Source organism: Polistes fuscatus, unplaced genomic scaffold (assembly GCF_010416935.1).
Source record: "Polistes fuscatus isolate 324 unplaced genomic scaffold, CU_Pfus_HIC Scaffold20, whole genome shotgun sequence".
Classification (NCBI taxonomy): domain Eukaryota; kingdom Metazoa; phylum Arthropoda; class Insecta; order Hymenoptera; family Vespidae; genus Polistes; species Polistes fuscatus.
In genome coordinates this window covers 1679770-1700550 of record NW_025113097.1, presented here as the reverse complement: position 1 = coordinate 1700550, position 20781 = coordinate 1679770, and the positions used below count along the sequence as shown (strand labels likewise).

General features: G+C 31.7%; 1 non-coding gene across 1 annotated transcript; it reads left to right on the top strand.

Annotated features, from left to right (window-relative positions):
- The first annotated feature begins 1552 nt into the window (after positions 1-1552).
- Trnam-cau lies at positions 1553-1624 on the top strand. The gene has a single exon. It is a non-coding gene; the product is annotated as a tRNA-Met (tRNA).
- Positions 1625-20781: the final 19157 nt, after the last annotated feature.

The window sequence follows — 20781 nt, the reverse complement described above, 5'->3', positions numbered from 1 at the left end:
AATATAAAAGATAACATTTTCTGTTACCACAAAAAAGAAGAAGAAGAATTGACGGTGTATTACAATAATTATAACTTTAAGATGTATATTTACATATGTCCCTATCTAACATAAGACAGAAGATTACGTGTGTGGTTTTGTATCAAATGATAGCACCATCTTGGTCATTTCAATTTCAATTTCCGGGATATCCTCCTAAACACCACCATCACCACCACCACCACCACCTCCTCCTCCTCCTCCTCCTCCTCTTTAGTATATATCACACGTGACTATTCTCTCGCGAGTAAGTATAAGGATTACTCAGCTTCAGAGGGTGCTTTGAAATAGAACGCTTAGTCAGACGTCAGGAGGAAGCAAAAGACGAATAAGAAAGGTACAGAGGGAAAAGATTGAAAAAGAGAGAGAGAGAGAGAGAGAGAAATAGAGAAAGAGAGAGGGAAGGGGGAAGGAGGAGGTGGGGGGTTGGTCACCGAAGCGAGAACTAAACCGAATGCAAGTTTCGCTTTGTTAAAAGCCGCCTCTTAAAAGTGTAGTCAAGCTAGCACACGAGTTCGCGAAAACTCGACCACCTTTCTTCAAACATATGTATATGTATATATATATATGTATATGTGTATAATATGTGCGTGTGTGTGTATAGTATGCACACACGTATACACACATAAATATATATGCATACTATAATCAAGCGAGCACACAACTTTGCGAAAACTCGACTACCTTTCTTCAAACGTATATATGTGTGTTGTGTACGTGTGTATGTATGCGTGTATATATATACTTGGATGCTATAATAGGTCGTAAGCCCTCGGAGAGGTCGCGTAACGCGCTGGACGACCACGAATAAGCGAGCACGTGCCACGAAGTGCATCCCGACGAGTGTGCGGGAGGCCTCGTGTGCTCGAGAAAGGTTCTTCTTGTAAAAGAAAAAGAAAGAAAGAATAAAAAAGGAATAAGAATGAGAAGAAGAAGAGGAAGAAGAGGAAGAGGAAGAGTGGGGACAAGGGATAAGGGCAGGAGACTGCTTTAAGATCGCGGATCTTAAAAAGGAGCGCACCTGGATCCTGCACGAGATCCTTATTTGCTTTTGTCCGAAGGCATCGTTTTCTATCGCACTTTCTGTCATATTCTTTTGCAAGTATATCTGTTTTTTTTTTTAAATAACATATAATGTTAATAAAATTTCAGTTTTTTACACAAATATCTAGGAATCAGATAATGAATTATTTAATCGAATAATTAAATATGCATGCATTATTATATGGTATACTACATCGTTTGATTTTTATTTTTTTCTCAATTAACAAATTAATTAGTTACAAAAAAAGAAGATTTATTTTATTTAATAATAATTTATTATATTATTAGATATCACGTTTATCTATAATGGTATAATATACTTTGTATATTACATATAACGTTTTAATATTAATCATTTCCAATGAAAATATAAATAGTCTGATCCAATCATTCAAATATTAAATAAAATAAATGATAATATAAGTATACCGAGTGAAATTTCGTATTAAATCCTTGTCCCTACAAGAACAGCAGAGTGGCGCAGTGGAAGCGTGCTGGGCCCATAACCCAGAGGTCCGTGGATCGAAACCACGCTCTGCTAGAAATCGTTTTTTTTTTTCTTTTCCTTCAAACCAACCATGCAACCCGAATGCAGTTATAATACCCCGTAGTTTAATTTTTAACGATCGTAAAGACGCATTACGATTTATGTATTTATTTATTTACTTTCTTTCTCTTTTTCTTTTATCGTTCCTTTCTTTCTCGTTCGTAAAAAAAAAGAAAAAAGAAAAAATAAAAACCTCAGCAACAAAACCCCGTCATTCCATTCGTTCGGAGTCATCTCCTCATTTCGAGAACGACCAAACGGGGCAGAGGGGGGAAGGGGGAGGGCAAGGGGAAAGGGGAGAGCGGGAGGGGGGGAGTTTTTTAAGTCGAGGAAGTGTAATTTGCAATACAAGAAACGAAGAACGGGCGGACAGACGGACAGACGGACCACCCTAAAGTCCCGTAAACGGGGTGGGGGGGGGCGGGGTATGGGGAAAGATACACGTACTCGTACTCGTGAACAACGACGAAGAAGACCGACACGCATGCTGCGATGGATGCCATTCCCTTCGTCATTGTCCTTGAAGAAGGAGACGAGACAACGGGTTCGGAAGTTCAACCGAGTTCACGAGCATAAATTCGCATGGGTGGGTGTTATGGTATCCTATACTACCAAGAGGAGCGCCGCTTTAATATACGTCGGAAAAGGGTTCGAAGATTGGTGAACAAAATGTAATAGCTCTATACTCTTACATAAATACATTAAATTCTTATATAAGTTGGTATATGTGGATGCACACACGTACATACGAAAAGAGAGAGAGAGAGAGAGAGAGACATAAATTCCTTATCGAATATCTTTCTCGTTATAAATTGACGTTAAACGATTTCCTACTTCTTTTCTGTATCGTAAAAAGTGTTCTTATTTATTTTATTTCCTATAATAAATGTGATTTAAAGAACATTATTTATCTTAAAGCTTTTTATACTACTACTAATTTGGAATCTATACGAGAATTGTGCGTTTATGGTTAATGAATTATTTTCTTTGTTTTTTTGATTTTATAGTATTTTTATTATATTCTATTTCATTGGATGAACTGAAAAATTATAAGTTATATATATATATATATATATATCTATTTAATTTGATAATATTGTTATCATAAAGTAGATTAAATGTAACACGTTTTAGTAAAGTAATCAGACTTTTGATTTGTGACACATGAATTTATTTCTTTTTTTTTTCTTTTTGGAAAAAAAAGATACTCTTATGAAAGATAACGATTGAAAAGATACGACCCTGAGGTTAACATTACTTAATACGGACACGTAGTTATCGTGCTGGTCGTTCGTCAGTTCGAACGAAAGTTTTCGTCAGTCAGAAAGACCGGATCCGTTCTGGTCGTAGCGTGCGTAACATGGCTCGTTGTGTTACCGTTAAGAACCTCGCACGCATTTTTATTCTGATTTTCTTTCGTTTGTCTTGTAACGCGAGTTCACTTTTTTCATATAAACTTCTATTTAATTCGTTCGTTTCTTTTTATTTTCGTAATATCATTTTGAGACTAATTTCTACTCGAGTGAATCTTAAAAAAGTTCAAGTTTCTATTCTTTAGGCTTGCGAACGTTCCAGTTCCACTTTTCTATTATCTCATCGATACCATCATTTCTGTGTTTCTTTTTCAATGTTTCCTGGATAATTGGTAAATCTTCCGGTCGAATTTTAGCTACCAAAGGTTTCTTCTTTAATATGAAAATAACAAAAAAAGGAAATAAAAATATGAACAAGAAAGTGTGTGTTTTCTATCAACAAAACAGAACGGTTTCTTGCCACGTGTGTAACACCACTGATGATGTTGTTAAACCATCGGAAAAGAAAATGTTTATTTAAAGGAAGGTTTAATTAAAATGAATAAGGTTTTTACCGGTGTAATTTTAATCGGCAAAAGAATGTCGGATGGAATTTCGTACGGTATCAAATCGTTTGACGAACGCTCATCTGTGGATAACTGTCTCTTGCTCGTTGAAATTTGAGAATATCGGCAAGCTAAGGTGGTATCGTGTAATTCTTTGAAGTATCCGTGTCTTATCTTCTCATCGTTCACCGCAACGAGTAGCAGTCTACGTAGCAACGTGTCTGAATATAAACGTTAAATGCACTTTCCTAACATTTATTATCATTTATATATATACACGTATACGTATAATATATTTCAAATATTTATTTTTATTATTGTGTAATCCTACTCTTAAATTTTCAATGTTTCTTGAGTACATAAAAAAAGAAAAAAAAGAAAAGAAACAATATTGAATTATCCTAACTACATATTGCGAATTTTTTACCGAAGTGCATCAGATGCAATTGCATATAAAAAGGTACGAACAATTGGTAAAATATTTTTACGCGTTAAACAAAGTAAATTGATCTTGGATTTGAATTTATTGATAGTAGCGTTGCGCATATAAGAAAAAAAAAATAAAATTAAATAGTAGGGACAAAATCTTGGAATTGTTTTTTTACAGAAAAGTGCATCGAGATGTGTTCGGGTATTTAAAAATAAATAAAGAATGAAAGAAATTTATAGTTAGATTCAATTACTGTATATAACTATGATACAAAAATATATATTGATATATGAATGCATAATAAATATATGTATATATTTAAATATATAGTAGGTATACGTGTGTACATATGTTGACGATGATTTAAAAGGCCGCTTTAATGCGCCGAAGCGTTAAAATACGGAAGAGATTACTCACGTCTTCTAGCGATATAAACCGAACATTTTTTAGCCATCCCCTTTCCTATCGATCGTAGAATCAAAGACGAAGAAAAAAAAAAAAGAACAAAAAAATCAAATACTTTTAAAGGTAGACGAATATATCATGAACGTACGAATTTAGGTTAAACGTGGGATTTACACCTGACATGTTAGAGAAATCGATAAGAAAAACTACAGGATTATTCGTAATTTATTTGTTTTGTTTTGTTTTATTTATTTGTTTCTTTGTCTTTAAACTATCTTCCTTTCTATCCGGATTAAATTTGAAATAGTATACCCTGTGAATTTAATAGTTAAGATTACAATTTATGCTTTGATTTTTTTAAATCATTTTTCTTAAAGTTACATTCGCGTTGACAGACTGCAACAGATATATAAAATCTTAAGTATATAATAAATTCAAAGGATTATAGATTCGCGAGTAACGTTTAAACGAATAAAATAATCTAAACATTTAAATAATTGCATTTTATTATTTAAACAACAAGCTTAAGATGCACTTCTCCACCGATGCAATTCCATTTTCCAAATTTATAATCCGTGCAATCGATTTACTCGAACACATCGTGGTGTCGTTTCTTAGAGATCGATATTCATGGAAATTTTATCCACATGGATAAAATGTGTTGGATAAATATTACATAAATATTCCCCCCCCCATGAACAGGAGAGTTCATCCGCGTTTGAGTTACGCAAGTATTTCATTTTTTCGCGATGTTTTTTCCCTCCCTGCCTATCCCCCTCCTACCCTCCCTTCTCGAATTTATTCCCCTTTGAAGAATGTAACTACATATTATACATATGCATTTATGTATACACGTACATGCATACTTATCAACGTCCAAGCCTCTTTCATGGCATTTCGGTTTTCTCCAGGATTAATACGATAGACTTGCATAAGATGCATTTCGATAACAAATATGCATGGTTTACGATAAAAAAAAAAATAAAGAAAAATATAATCTGGCATCGAGTCAAAATCAACATACTTCGTCGACAGTAAACTTTAATCTCTAGCTTTAACATTTTCTTAATATATAATTATATAAAAAATATATAAATATATAAAACATATATAAAAAATATATGAAAAATATATAAAAAATATATTACAAAAATTATATCTATCTCTTTTTAAATCCTGAAACAAATAAATATTAAATAAATAAATATTCAAATAATAAATATATCACAGAGTTATTAATTAAAAAAAAATAAGAAAAAAATAGAATATAGAAAGATAAAGAATAATGAAATTCTACAGAAAATAATAATTATTTCTCTGCTTCTCTTCCATAAATCATCGTCACTTTTCTTCTCTCTATCTTTCTCTATAAACATATATATATATATATATACTCACACACACTCAAAATTAACATACTTCGTCGACAGTAAACTTTAATCTCTAGCTTTAACATTTTCTTAATATAAAAAATATATAAAAAATATATTACAAAAATTATACCTATCTCTCTTTAAATCCTGAAACAAATAAATATAAAATAAATAAATATATCAATCAGAGTTATTAATTAAAAAGAAAAAAGAAGAGAAATAGAATATAGAAAGATAAAGAATAATGAAATTCTATAATAAATAATAATTATTTCTCTGCTTCTCTTCCATGAATCATCGTCACTTTTCTTCTCTCCATCTTTCTCTATAAACATACACACACACACAAATACACACACGCGTATAAATCAAGCCTCATCAAATTACCACGTGGTCAGGGAAGGTGGGAAGGGGTAAAGGGGAAAGAGGGGGGGAATGGGGAGGAAAAAGGAAACTTATAAAGAATTTTATTATTATTTGTGTCCTGTTAATATATCTCAACTCTAGTCTCAACTAATATAATATCCACAAAGGATATAATATCTATATAAAGTGTGTGTTGTGTTAGATGAAAAATAAACTCGGTTTAGAGAAAGAGATTTGCGGTTGATCGGCAACCGAAGACGTACTTACACCGTGATACCGGACAGCCTCTGGCTTCCTGTTGCAAGGTTACTACTTACTCGTTGACTCGACCATGATTTCTGATCATCTATTTTCTCTTCTAGATCCCTAGGAATCCATTTCATACGCGGAAGAACGGTTCGATGAAACGGTTAAAGCGACCGTTACTGGTATAAGTTTACTTTGCGCGTGCCTGATGATGCCCACCACTGGTTTGACCAATAAGAGATGATATAGGACTGACTTGTGCGGCTTGGAAGACAATTTTTACGGATAAATAAGATATATCCAAATAAATAAATAAATAAATAAATAGTTAACGTATATGATTCACTTTAAAAACCCGTTTTGTTGATTCCTACCGATTCAACTCACCGATTATGTTGTTTTACGTATTACGAATGGATACAAGAAACCAAATGGATTGATAGATTCATACGAATTGGGATAGGAAGAGTAATAGGGGTGTAAAAAGAAAGAGAGAGAGAGATATATACAACTGGATGATGATTTGTGGTGATAGTAGTAGTGGTGCTGGTGGTGTTAGTGGTAAGGGGGAAAGAAAGGGATACAGGAGGGGGGGGGAGTTAGAGAAACTGGACGTTACGTATAACGATGGCCAGCATATAAATTTAGCGCAGAAGACGAGGCGAGATGCGAAATCCCAGGCGAATAATCCAAACGTGATGAATGCCGCCTGGCTTTACTTTGGAACTGGTCCACGAGTCTCGCACTCGGGTTCCGAATTTGTTCACGTTCGTTTCTTCTTCTTCTTATTCTTATTCTTCTTCTTATTTATTTTCTTTCTTTATCTTTCCTGAGAAAGAACCGATACGCAACGTCGAATTCAGCAAGGTACGAAAGTATCTCTCTCTCACTCACTCTAATGCGTGTCTTTCTATAACATCTAACGTTTCTAACATAAGCTAAAGAAGTTATCGAGAGAAGAGAAGTACTCCGTCGTCGTCGGTGATAATAAATCATAAAGACGGTGTGTATTTACGAAAGGACTATACCTTGCTATTGCTATTGCTATTGCTGCTGCTATTAGAGGATAACCGGGAATAAGAGAAACGCGTTTGTTCAACGTAGTAGTAATAGTTGAAATAGTAATAGTAGTAGTAGTAGTTGGTGTTTGATGCGATGAAAAACTTGCGTTTAATACGCTCGTCTTAACGGTCAAGCATTATGACCGTTAGAAGACAAGATCGTGAAGACGACTGACGACGTTTCGTTCGTCTTTCTTTCTTTATTTCTTTCTTTATTTCTTTCTTTATTTATTTATTTTCTTTTCTATCTGACTGAGAAGAAGATGAAGAAGAAGAAGACGACGACTTAGTTATTGTCGATGCGAATAAGAAGAAAGCGGAATGCGAACGCACCTTTTATTTTATTTTATTAAAAATTTTTTTTTTTTGCAACACACACACACACATTTAATTCTTCCTTTCCTAGTGTTATCTCTCTTTTCACCGTGTCATCATTTCGGTGATTAGAACTTCTACGAAGGACTCACGACCTAACCTGGGAATATATTTCTTCCTCGGGTCATCCTCGATTTACTAGCTCGATTTCAAATAATATTAGAGAGAGAGAGAGAGATAAATGAAATCATTGGATGAGTTTTTTGTTTTGTTTTTAACTCTTTTACCTTTCTTTATATTCGTTTTTATGTTTAATTCTTTCTTAATTAACAAACTATTTGATTTTATTTATATTTTTTAATGGATATTAGAATTTTATTCAAGTGTTTATAAATCAAATATATTTTTGTAATATATAATATATTCTCACGTTATTAAAATATTAATAATAATAATATGTATAATTGTATTATTTGTGCAATTTGGAAAAATGAAGTATATCTAAGAAACAAAAAATGTGTTGATACGTGTAAAAATGAATTATTTCATTTATAATTAGAAATTAGCATCTAATCATCAATGTAAAAAAAAAAAAATATAATTAACAATTATTTAATCAAACAAAAATAATAATTTCACATTAGACCAATAATACGAGAAGAAAGAAAAAGATATAAAAATAATGCAAATGAGAGATACACACGTATACACAAAATAATACACAACTAAATTCAATTCAATTATAGGATAAATTTTTGGAATAATTCTAGTACCGAATCAGATAGGGAAAAAAAACAAAAAGGTAGGGAGGATTAGGAAGAAAAGGTTGGTATCTTTGGGAGCAAAATTTCTCTTTTTAATGGAATGATGGAAGAGAAGTTAGTAAAAGGCACCAGTCGTGCTATCGAATTAATTAACGCGTGCGTTATCTGTTGGAATAATCGTAGTTCTCAAAGAAGACATTATGCAATCGAACACGTTGGTTGGTCTCTACTAACAGAGAAATAAGAGAGTAAGAGAGAGAGAGATAGAGAAGATACATGGGCTAAGTCTCTCTCTCTCTCTCTCTCTCTCTCTGTCTCTCTCTCTCTCTCTCTTTTTTCTTTTTAGCGAGTTATAAGTGTCTCTTGGTAGAAGCTCGAAGTAAAGGGCTGCCCGAAATAACGATCGTCCTCCGCGACATTGCATAACGGGCCGACAAGTACGTAGATGAGGAAAAATCAAGCATAGTAAGTGAGTGAGTGAGTTAGTATGTGTGAGTGAGTGAGTAAGTGAGATCGGTGGCGCCAAGATTCCTCAACGCGAGTTGTTTCTTCTTCTTCTTCTTCTTCTTATTCTTATTTTCTTATTCTATTTTCCTTTGAGGATAGAAACTTTGCTTTAACTAGTGTCCTCTCTCTCTCTCTCTTTATCTATTTCTTGAATGTTTCCTTCCGAGTATAGTATATCGTACGAGATTTGAACAAGTCAAATAATGCAGACGTGAGTTAATGAATTCGTTTGAAATAACACTTATTTTTTCGTGCCCACTCTTAAATCTATTTCTTTATTATTTTTATCATTTTTGTTATTGCTGTTGTTGTTCTTGTTATTTTCGTGTTTTATAATCCGAACAATAAAAGAACAATAATAATAATAATAATAATAATAATCCGAGATTTTTATTAATCCTAAGTTCGAGACTAGCAAAGTGAGATGAGTTCTTGGGCCCGACAATTTTCGACATCTGACGCTATTAGGGTTAATTTGTACCAAACCGGATAGGACACAAATTATCGTGGATCGTGACGATATTTCTTTCCCCTCAACGAGAGAAAGAGTGACTGAATTAGTGAGTGAGTGAGTGAGTGAGTGAGTGAGTGAGTGAGTGAGTGAGTGAGTGAGTAAGAAAGAAAGATAGAAAGAGAGAGAGAGAGAGAGAGAGTCGCTATTTGGAGTCGGCCGATGCATCGTTGCAAGAAGAAGAAGAAGAAGAAGAAGAAGAAGAAGAAACGTAGTCCGCGAGAATCGGTTGCCATAGGTCCGCTGGTTATTTGGGGACAGAGAGAGGCACTATCACGAATATAAACATCCGACGACCGCGATCCTTATGGTGGTACCAACTTAGAGAGACAACCGTTCGGTTGCCAAGAATCTCGCGTCCCTGCAGCATCCGCCTTGGTTTGTGCCAACTGATTTCAATAAGAGAAAGAGAAAGAGAAAGAGAAACTGCTGTCTTATAGTATTTTCATCTCTTTCCTTCGTTATTTCCATCTTTCTTTATCAAACACGAGAAGTGAGTCTCTTTTCTTGGCGTCGGTGTACCAAAGCCTGGTAAGTCATTTTTCTTCGCGCACCTGGACTACCACGCTCACCTATCGATAGCAGAGATTTTACCCTCCTCCTCCCCCCACCACTACAAACACCACCACCACGAGGATAAACATGGACCAAGAGATTAAACGTGATCGCGGTTAGGTGTGACATCAACTTACCAATGAAATGCAGCCCTATGATCCCCATCTCCCCCCCTTACCACCACCACCACCACCACCCCCATCCCCTCTTCCCCTTCTCAGATGCATTCAACACTCAGCAAACTTTAGCTTTCCTTTCTACCTACCTACCAAATGATGGAATGACGTTATGCATCAAGCTGATATTTGAATTTGTCGTAATTCGTATCGCTTAAACTAAACTAACTTGAGAAATTCAGATATTTTCGTTCCTTCTCGTCGTTTTATATATACTCGTTATTATTATTATTATTATTATTATTATTAAAATTGATTCGTTGCTGGATTATATTTATATTATATTATATTTCTTTTTGTTCTCTTGAAATTTTATCCTTAATTCTTTTTTTCTTTTTTTTTTTTAAAAGGACGAAGATATCTCTAACTTTCTCTTATCTGACAAAATACACCGAAAACCATCGAACTAGATCTCTAACATTGTGATCTAATCTAAATTTAAGATACATCCTAGTGTTAATTACGAATAATTTTCTAATACGATCATTCCGAATGATTATTCAAGTTGCAATTAATTTCGGAAGTTAAGTTAGTTACATTTTTTGAAATATAACTTAATCTTCGATAGTTAAAGATGAAAATATCTTGTCGTATAAAAAAACTTGACATCTAAACTTAAGAAAATATATCCTTGAAGTAATCTATTAATCTAAGAATTGAATTTACATAATTAGGATAACTACTACTGTTACTATTACAATGTACGACTAGTTTTCCTATCGCATCGTTCGATACTTGCGCACTGTGTCGCAAGGTATCGATTACGGTTTCTATTTCTCTCTCTCTCTCACTATCTATCTCTCTTTAATACTCATCTCTTCTCTATTTCTCTAGTTAAAAAGATTTATCGTTATACCAGAGATAGGAGACCACCTCGTGTTCTTCTTGTTTTATGTATATGCATTAATGTATATATATATATATAAAGAAGAAAAGCCGATGGCGATCTTACAATTAGCAAATGGAATAAATTTACAAGACGTAAAGCTAAGAATAGAGTCGTTATATTCTCGAATTCTGGATCGTATTACTCGAATAATCGATTAGGTATATCTATTAAATAAATCTTACCAACTAAGTGATTTAATATACGATGCCTTATTGTTTATTCCGTTTAAATTTAATCTACGATTATATATTATTATAATTTGATATCAACTTTAGATTTTTATTTATCGTTATTATTATTATTATTATTATTATTTATTTATTTTATTTATTTAATAATATTTTATTGACTCTAGAGCCTAGGCTCCCTAAAGGCCATTAATTACAGTAAAGTACAATATAATGTATAGATAAAACAAAACAAAAATTAAAATTATGTAATTATTATTAGTAGTAACGCACAGTAAATAAATAAATGTAAAAAGAAAATAGTAAATAATACATAAATAAAAGTATAACAGTTCTATAATAGTGGTATTATTATTATTATTATTATTATTATTATTATTATTATTATTATTATTGTTATTATTTAAATTTATTTACTTGATCTTATATGTGTGTGTTTATTTTTTATATAAATGCAATATATAATAATTAAATGATAATCAATCGAGTCTAGGATATATTATCAAAGAAATGATCTTATTTCGACAAAATCACACGCTTGAGAATTCGTGTTCCCTTTTTAACTGTGGGAAGGATTACGAGATTCTTCAATTCGACGTCAGAGTACCAAGGGTCGAATCGTTTCTACGGTAATTATTCCTACGTGCCGTTCAATTTGCGAGATAATCATTCTAAGGATACCTATCCTTTAAAAGGTAAGACAGTCGAGAGTTTAGCACGCGAGTTTCGCCAAAGTCTTTCGCAGTCATTTCATTTTCGTGCAACAAGATCTATCGGGATTGATGGAAGAAAGAATTGATCCTTTAAAAACAAAGAAAAAAAAAGGAACAAAAAAGACACCTAAATCATAATCAATTAAAAATGAATACTTGATTTTTCTTATTTATTCTCAGACCAATGAAAAGATACCAAACGAATTAAATAAATTTCTTAAAATGTGATCAACGTTAATTCTCCTGGTCATCGAAACGAAAATATTTTTGAAACTTCTATGTAAATAAGAGAAAGGAATATAAGTTTCTTAACTTCGATACTTGGCCGATTTATCAAAAAATATTCGTGTAGAAGGATTAATAAAGAAGCTTGCAATGGGACCAGGGGGATAAGATGGATGCTCGTCGTACAAGGAATAATAAATAGGATCTGGAAAAAGCTCTAAGGTAGAATGTGGTTTAATAAATCAAAAGTCAGTAGTGCTCTTGCCACTATCGGCATAAAAGCAAGCAAGCAAACAAGCAAACAAGCAAGCAAGCAAGCAAGCAAGCAAGCTAGCAAGCTAGCAAATAAGCGTGCAAGTCATAGGTTCTACAGTAGTACTATGTTAGTATATATAAAGAAAACAGTAAATATAACACGTATGTATTATATATACATATATACATATATAGAATACATGCGTACACATCTTTACTTTCCAGTATAGTTATCTTCAGAAGCTGTCCTGGAGTGAATTCGCGATAGAAATAGCGAGTCCGACAGATTGCACTACGATGCATCGTTAACTTGGCCAGTGAAACGTTGCAGGGGTTATTTTGTAAGACTTTATCTCGTTGTTCTGAAAGGAAGGATGAAGTGAAGTTGGGTGGGAAGGAGGGAGGGAGGGTGGGAGGAAGATTCGAGATCAAACCGAGACGACTACAACTTTTCCAAAATGAATTTGTGCTTATCGATATAAACGACGTTTCGATTCTGTTATATGATCGATCCTTTTATACTCACTCGTATAAACGAACATTTTATTATCACGCGAGAATACTTGAAAAAATAAAATAAAATAAAATAAAATAAAAGAAAGATACAAACGTATTAATTAAATGTGAAGAAGTTAAACGACAAACGTGTATGTTTACCAATCGATATGATAACTATAATTAATCGATGATTTATTTATTACCTCCCTGACAGCTACTTTTATTAATGCTATTCTCAATAAATTAGTTTTCAAATATTACTACGATCATCTTACCCATATTACTCGCCAGAGATCGAATGAATAAATCTCTTTATTGAAAATAAGAAAATAGAAAAAGAGAAAAAAGAACAGAAAGTGTGTGTGTGTGAGAGAGAGAGAGAGAGAATGACGTAAGACGAACGTAAAAGTATTTCGTAAGATCGGAACACATTGAGGTAGGCAAAGTAAGAGAACGTTTGCCCACCTGTTGCGAGTTGGTGTTAGTTGGATAACATGTATGTAGATGAGTATACGATTTAATCGTGAACGCAAGAACCTTACTGCTGCTGTTACTGCTATTTGTGATGGTGATGGTTATGGTTGTGGTTATGGTGGTAGTGGTGGTGTTGCTGTTACCATTAAATAACCTGACACCTCGCGTCTCGTATACTACGAAGCCGAGTGGCATTTAGTAATGAGTCGATCATTAAGGAACCTTATCTTTTGGGTGGGGATAATTACGAGATCGCGCATGCATTTTGGCATTTAAGTTTGCGCGCGCGCGTGCATTCACGCGCACCTATCACGTACCCGACCTCGAGCCACTCCCTTTTAACACGAGCGTTAAAAAACAACTTTTGATGGTTTACACTCATCGGAATTGTTAATAAGTAAATTCGACCTTAAATTAGGTATATATATGTACATGTACGTTACATTCGAAGATTCAATTCTACGTGACTCATAATCATCTCTTAATATTGCAGCCTCCTCCCCCCTCCCTCTTACCCCCTCCCCCGCTTTTGCGAGAACGAAATTATTACGTGTCATATTAAAAAGAAAGGAAAATATTCCTTTCCCATCAAATTTTTTCTCCAACGTATATTTTTGTTGTTTTCCTATCATCAACTATTTTTTAAAGATATTTAAATGAATTAATTTAAATGGGGGATAACAATCTGTGTATGTAATATATATAATCTATATAATATATATTATAAATAAAAGTATATATATAAAATATATTTGATATATATACTTTTTAAAATATAATTTTATATATATATTATAATATATAATAATATAAATTTAATATAATATATATTAAATGTAATATAAATATATAAAAATTTATATATAAATTTAATATAAAATATATGTATAATATATATATAAATAAAAGTATGTAATATATAAAATGTAATATATATAATAATATAATTTTATTCGATGGAAACACAATGTCGAATTATTGTATCATTTTCTATCAATTTTTCTCTCATCGTGCATACATACAAGATTATTATTTTATTCTTTATCTTTTTCTTTTTTTTTTTTTAAATATTTCTTGTAGATTTACGCATAGATGTGTAACCACCACCAATCGTATTGTAATAAATTTAGTTTCACTTTTAACAAGAGAAAGAAAGAGACCGTTTAGTTATTCCTCAAACAATATCGTAAAATCGATAAGTTTTTTTTTCGTTGTTGCAACGATCGAGAACAACGAGTACCGATTTGAATATGGTAATCGTTATTATGGTAGTACCACCGTAGTCCTTCGGTTTCTTTTTAATCGATCTTTAAATAGAATCCGTGATAGAACGATATTAGAAATGGTTAGAAATGGTTAGAAATGAGAGAAACCTTTCGAGAATTTATTTCATATTTAAACAAATCTTCTGTGAGTTGTTTCAGACGAGTGGTGGTTACTTTTTATGACTTAATGAGAAGAACATAAATCAATTTTTATTATTACGATAGAATGAAAGTTCGACAATAAGACACCGTGAAATATAAAACTACGGTTTCCTGAATTTTCTTATTTTTTATTCGATAATACTTTACAAAAATTGATACGAAAAGTTTTTTCGAACAAAATTTTGTTCCTCGTCGAGATAAATTCAAAACGAAAAAGAACTCGCGTTTGAAGAAAAAGAAAAACGAAAGAATTAGAGGGAAATGCAATGATCCGTTTGAAAATGGAAAATGCAAGGGGGGGAGAACAAACATAAAACAACGACTCTCTCTCTCGTTTTCCTTTCTTTTTCCATGCAGGTATACGTGGACACAAAGGTGGTTTGAATTCGTATGGCGTTTTCCCATGATCCATGCGAATTCGTTACGTGGGAAAAAAAATACGATTCAACCGACGTATCTGTTTTCTTAAATAATTCCTATTTCCTTTTCTTTTCTTTTTTTTTATTTTAAATTTAAATTTCTGATTAATTCGAAAAGACAAACACGACGTGTGTTTGATTTTCCTTCGTGAAAAATTCCACGAAAGTGTTACATAATCGAAAAATAAAGGAAAAAGAATTGCGATAATTCATCGTTTGAAGGAAATATTCATCGATCGATTGATTGATTGCTGAAAGATCTCACGTAAGTGTTTTTTTCTTTTTTCCTTGGAAAAAAATAGAACAATGGAAATTCTTGGCAGGGACGATTCAACTATCTACGTAGAACGTTCGATCAATTACGAGAGAGGATTCCTTGACATTTCTGATTCTAGAGTGAAAGTGTTACGCCCACGTAAACTTACGTATGTATACATTCATTCGTTCGCGCTCTTGCGAGAGTACAACTCTAAAGCTAATACAGCGGGAATAAATTTATTGACAAAGTGTTTCCATGATTGAGTAAGTTGAATGTTCGTCGTGGGAGGCGTAGGTGTTTCTCTGACGATTCGCGTTGGCTTCTTTTTTTTTTTTTTATTATTTTACCTTACATTTTTTTCTTTTTTTTTACGACGATACTTTTGTTCACAATTTGTTGCGTTACGATTTTTCCGAGTTTGAAAAATAAAATTGCAAATATTTAAAATTAAACGTAGCAAACTCTTATGTTTCATTTTATTTACGACGGATCCAATTATACGACAAGTTTATGCGAATGATTCGTGTGTTACGAAGAAAAAAATAAAAAAATAAAATAAAATAACGACGTACGGTGATCGTTCGGTGATTTTTCTTTGTTGAATCGTTCGAGCGCAACGAATAAATCGACGTACGGCTCGTTAAATCAAAGTATAACCGTGATATTGCATTATTACGTTCGCGAAACAGGTGAAAATTCAATGGGAACAACAAAAATGAGAAAAAAAGATCTATGATCGTATCGTTAAAAATAAATATTCCTCTTTTTTTTTCCTTTTTTTTTCCCCACTCTCTTTATATAAATAACGCCAATACGAAATTGGTTTCGCCAATTATCTAGGTTAAATTCAAATTCCTAGAATTACAAATAATATCGTCAACCTGTATGCATACAAAAAAAATTCATCTTTTAAAATATCTACAAAATAAATTAACAATCGATAAGAAAAATAATCTAACTAACTGTTCCCTCACTTTTCGTATAGGTGATAATAATATTAAATGCAAAAATTATATAATTATATTACAAAAAATAAAACATAAGAAAATGAATTTGATCAGGCAATATTTGCACGACTACTACATAGAAAAAATGAAAAATAAAAAAAATTATTTATAAGAAGATCGTTCGACAATTTCGTTAAAATAATAATAAATATTAATTAAATATAATTAAAATATAATTAATATATAATAAAATAAATATTAATTAAATATAATTATTATCAGGCAATATTTGCACGACTACTACATAGAAAAAATGAAAAAAATTATTTATAAGAAGATCGTTCGACAATTTCATTAAAATAATAATAATTATTAATTAAATATAATTAAAATATAATTAATATATAATAAAATAAATATTAATTAAATATAATTATTATCAGGCAATATTTGCACGACTACTACATAGAAAAAATGAAAATGAAAAAAATTATTTATAAGAAGATCGTTCGACAATTTTATTAAAATAATAATAATTATTAATTAAATATAATTAAAATATAATTAAAATATAATTAATATAATAAAATAAATATTAATTAAATATAATTATTATCAGGCATATTTGCACGACTACTACATAGAAAAAATGAAAAATAAAAAAAATTATTTATAAGAAGATCGTTCGACAATTTCATTAAAATAATAATAATAATTATTAAGACGTCCACGTGTCATTTAGGAAACGTCAATGTGGATAGGCATGCTGACGTAAGCGTTTCTACTCTCTAATTGTGAACGTGGCAAACGCGATCTGGCTTCTGAGTTTAATGGAAAAAGATATTATTGAGAGATTGAGATAAAGATATAGATTTAAGATAAAGAGAAACAGAGATTATCGTTTTACGGATCGATTCATTCGACAAGAGAGAGAGAGAGAGAGAGAGAGAGAGTGCAGAGCGCATAATTGTGTGCTGGAAATTCATTTGAATGTGAATCGCAGGTGCCGATCGGTTATCTCTGCTTCTTACGAAACTCTTTCTGTTAACTAACCATATTTACATGTTTATATTTAGATTAGTTACGCGTTCAACTAATATTACCCGATCGAAATGTCTTTCTTATTATTACATATTTTTTTTTTGCTTTTTTAATTATTCTTTCTTTATTTTTTATTTTTTTTCTCATACGTTCGCGACGTAATTTAATCGGTGTTACGATCAATAGGAACACGGATCGATAGAACCGTCTTTCACGATTTACATTTTCCTCTAATAACCTTTTAATCGGTTTTTATCCACGTTTCCAACGAGTTATAATACGAATTGCATACATTATCTGCTGCAATTTTCCATTTGCTCGTGTATATACTAATACAATTAACACGGAATTAATTTATAATTACTTGTTCTTTTTTTTATTATTGTTGTTGTCGTTGTTACGATCTGCATACGAGAAACGAGAAAAAGATTAATAAATAGGAGGAGAAAAAAGAAATAGAAAGAAAATATGAAATAGATGAAAAATAGATGATAAGTGTATAACCACGTGGATTGTGTGGATAAAATACCACCGAGCAGCATTCATACACACAAATGAAGAGACGAATAGAGGAGGATTCGAGGTATGCGATTCCGATGCAAGGAGAAATGCATTGCCCGTATAACGTATGCGGTTAAAACGCAAGTAGACAGCACACGTTTACCCATACTGCGTGCATATATTAGTAAGATTTTCCTAACGAACGTATATCATTTCCCCCTTTCGTGTATTCCAGCATACCCAACAAAATATACCGTCTTCTTACCACCCTTAATGTTAATTTTTGGCGTTAACCATACATTACAAACAAGCGTAACCTATCTAACTAAAGGTGTAACGAGTTAACGTACGATCGTGTTTCCCATAAGCTTAACACAATGATCACCAATGAATCCTGAATAATTATTATTTCTCGAAATATCATCTTTCCCCTATTCTCTCTTATCTATTTTTATTTTCTTCTTTTTTAAATATAAAACGAGTTCTTTTTCTTTTTTTTTTTTTTGACGTTTCTTCTTCCACGTGGATATATTTGTGAAATAATATATAAAGAAAAAAAAATGATATATATATATATTTTTAATAAATATATATTATATAAATAATAATAAAATAATAAATTAATAATATATATATATATATATTTATTATTTTACACGAGAAAATTGATGAATACGTTGTAAACATTGCACAGAATGATCCCGTCCCGTGATCATTATTCTTTATAATTAATAATTCGTTTACCTGTAATACCGACGACACGTGAATTATTCAAATATAACTCGTACGATCTATATAAACTATAAATTATATCAAAATATAAAATATTCTTTCTACTCTTCTCACTTAATTGAAAATTAATACTATGATCATTTTTGTTCTTCCACAAATATGATTCTAATTTAATACTTTAGATATTAGATCATTCTTTCTCTCTTTATTTTCTTCTATTTCTACTAGAACAGCAAGAAGGAACAATTCAAAGCGCATTAATATATCTCACGTTTTCTGGGGAGACCAATTAACATGATGTAGCAGCATTCGCATACTTCTCCCTTCCTAAACCCCCTTCCCAACCCTCTCTCTCCCCCCCTTCTTCTTCTCCCTCACCCAACACGCGTGTCTTACACACGAGCGTACTAATTTCTCGTCGGTGGGATAAGCGAGTCGTGTTATTTTCTACGAGATAGAACATGGAAGACTTTAAGTTAGAAAACCGATAGAATAATTTACGACTAGTTTATTGCGAAATATGCCGGCAATCTTTCGCGAGAGAGTTTGAACGAATAATATGCGTGATATGTATGCATTAATACACATATATACATATATATATATAAACAAATAGGTATATATATATATGCATATGCATATTCCTGACTTTTGCGTTGAACTCGATTCGAGAAAATTGAAAGTCGATGGATCGTCGACTTTTAATATCGAAATTACTTACTTTCGACGTTTTCTCCATTTTCTTTTTTTCTTTTCTTTTCCTATTTTTTTCCTAAACTAATTCGTTTTCATTTTCAACGTTTGAAAATTCATTTGAATTTTGTAATAACGCGGGGATAAAACGTTTAAGATGAGATAAAAATAGAGAAGATGAAGACGTGTTACATGAGAGAGAGAGAGAGAGAGAGAGAGAGAGAGAGAGAAATATTCACTGTCTGGTATTTCTAACACGTCACTCCATATATCATAGATCTTGACGAGTAATTCGCATAGAAACTGCAGCTACCACACGGTGGTGGCCGTGTCGGCTTATTTAAGACGATGCACCGATTGCATCAATTAACGGTAACGAGTGTCCGCATCGCGGTTTCTTCAAACGATCGGAGATTAATATATATGATCGTAAGTATGCAATCTTAGAGTAGACGACGACATCTTATTCGAGAAGACTTTTATCATTTCCAATTTCTGCCTGTATAATAATACATTTCTATATATATATATATATATATATATATTATATAAGATAATAAGTTAATGATTATATGAAAATAGCTTTAAATTATGTCCATGCATTTATATGTCTATAGTTTTATATTATTATAATATGCAGATCAAATGTGAATTCTTAAAGGATATACCAATTATTAGTTAAGAAATACAAATTAGATTTTTATCTAACAATAAGATTTGTTCTACTTTAACAATTATTAATATATATATATATGTATATAGAAAAATATTAATGTTTATTATAATAATTAAATGAAATTTCTATACAAAAATGTATATAACAAATGTTAATGCGGGAAAAATTTACATATGCAACGATTTAACAATTACTAATATATATATATATATATGTATGTATATAGTTTATTATAATAATTAAATAAAATTTCTATAAAAAAAATGTATATAACAAATGTTAACGCGAGAAAAAATTTACGAGAAACATATGCAACGAATGTAATGCAGCAACGAAAATCCACACGAAAGAGAAATTAACAAAATAAAAAAATAGAAATAGAAACAATGTATAGGAAACATTTTCTATGAGTCAATAAAAAATAATGTTACTTTGAACATATAGAAAAGTATGGTGACACACGAAGGTTCGATTATTTACTTGACAATTCAAAGAGTAACATTGTAACGGTTACAATACGAGCTTATCTTTTATGTACTTGTATTATTGCACATGCATCTCTACACATATATACACGCACACACCTACGCATATGTCTACGGCGACACGCGTGGAATGTGCTAATCGAACGAGAATGCGTGCTTGTT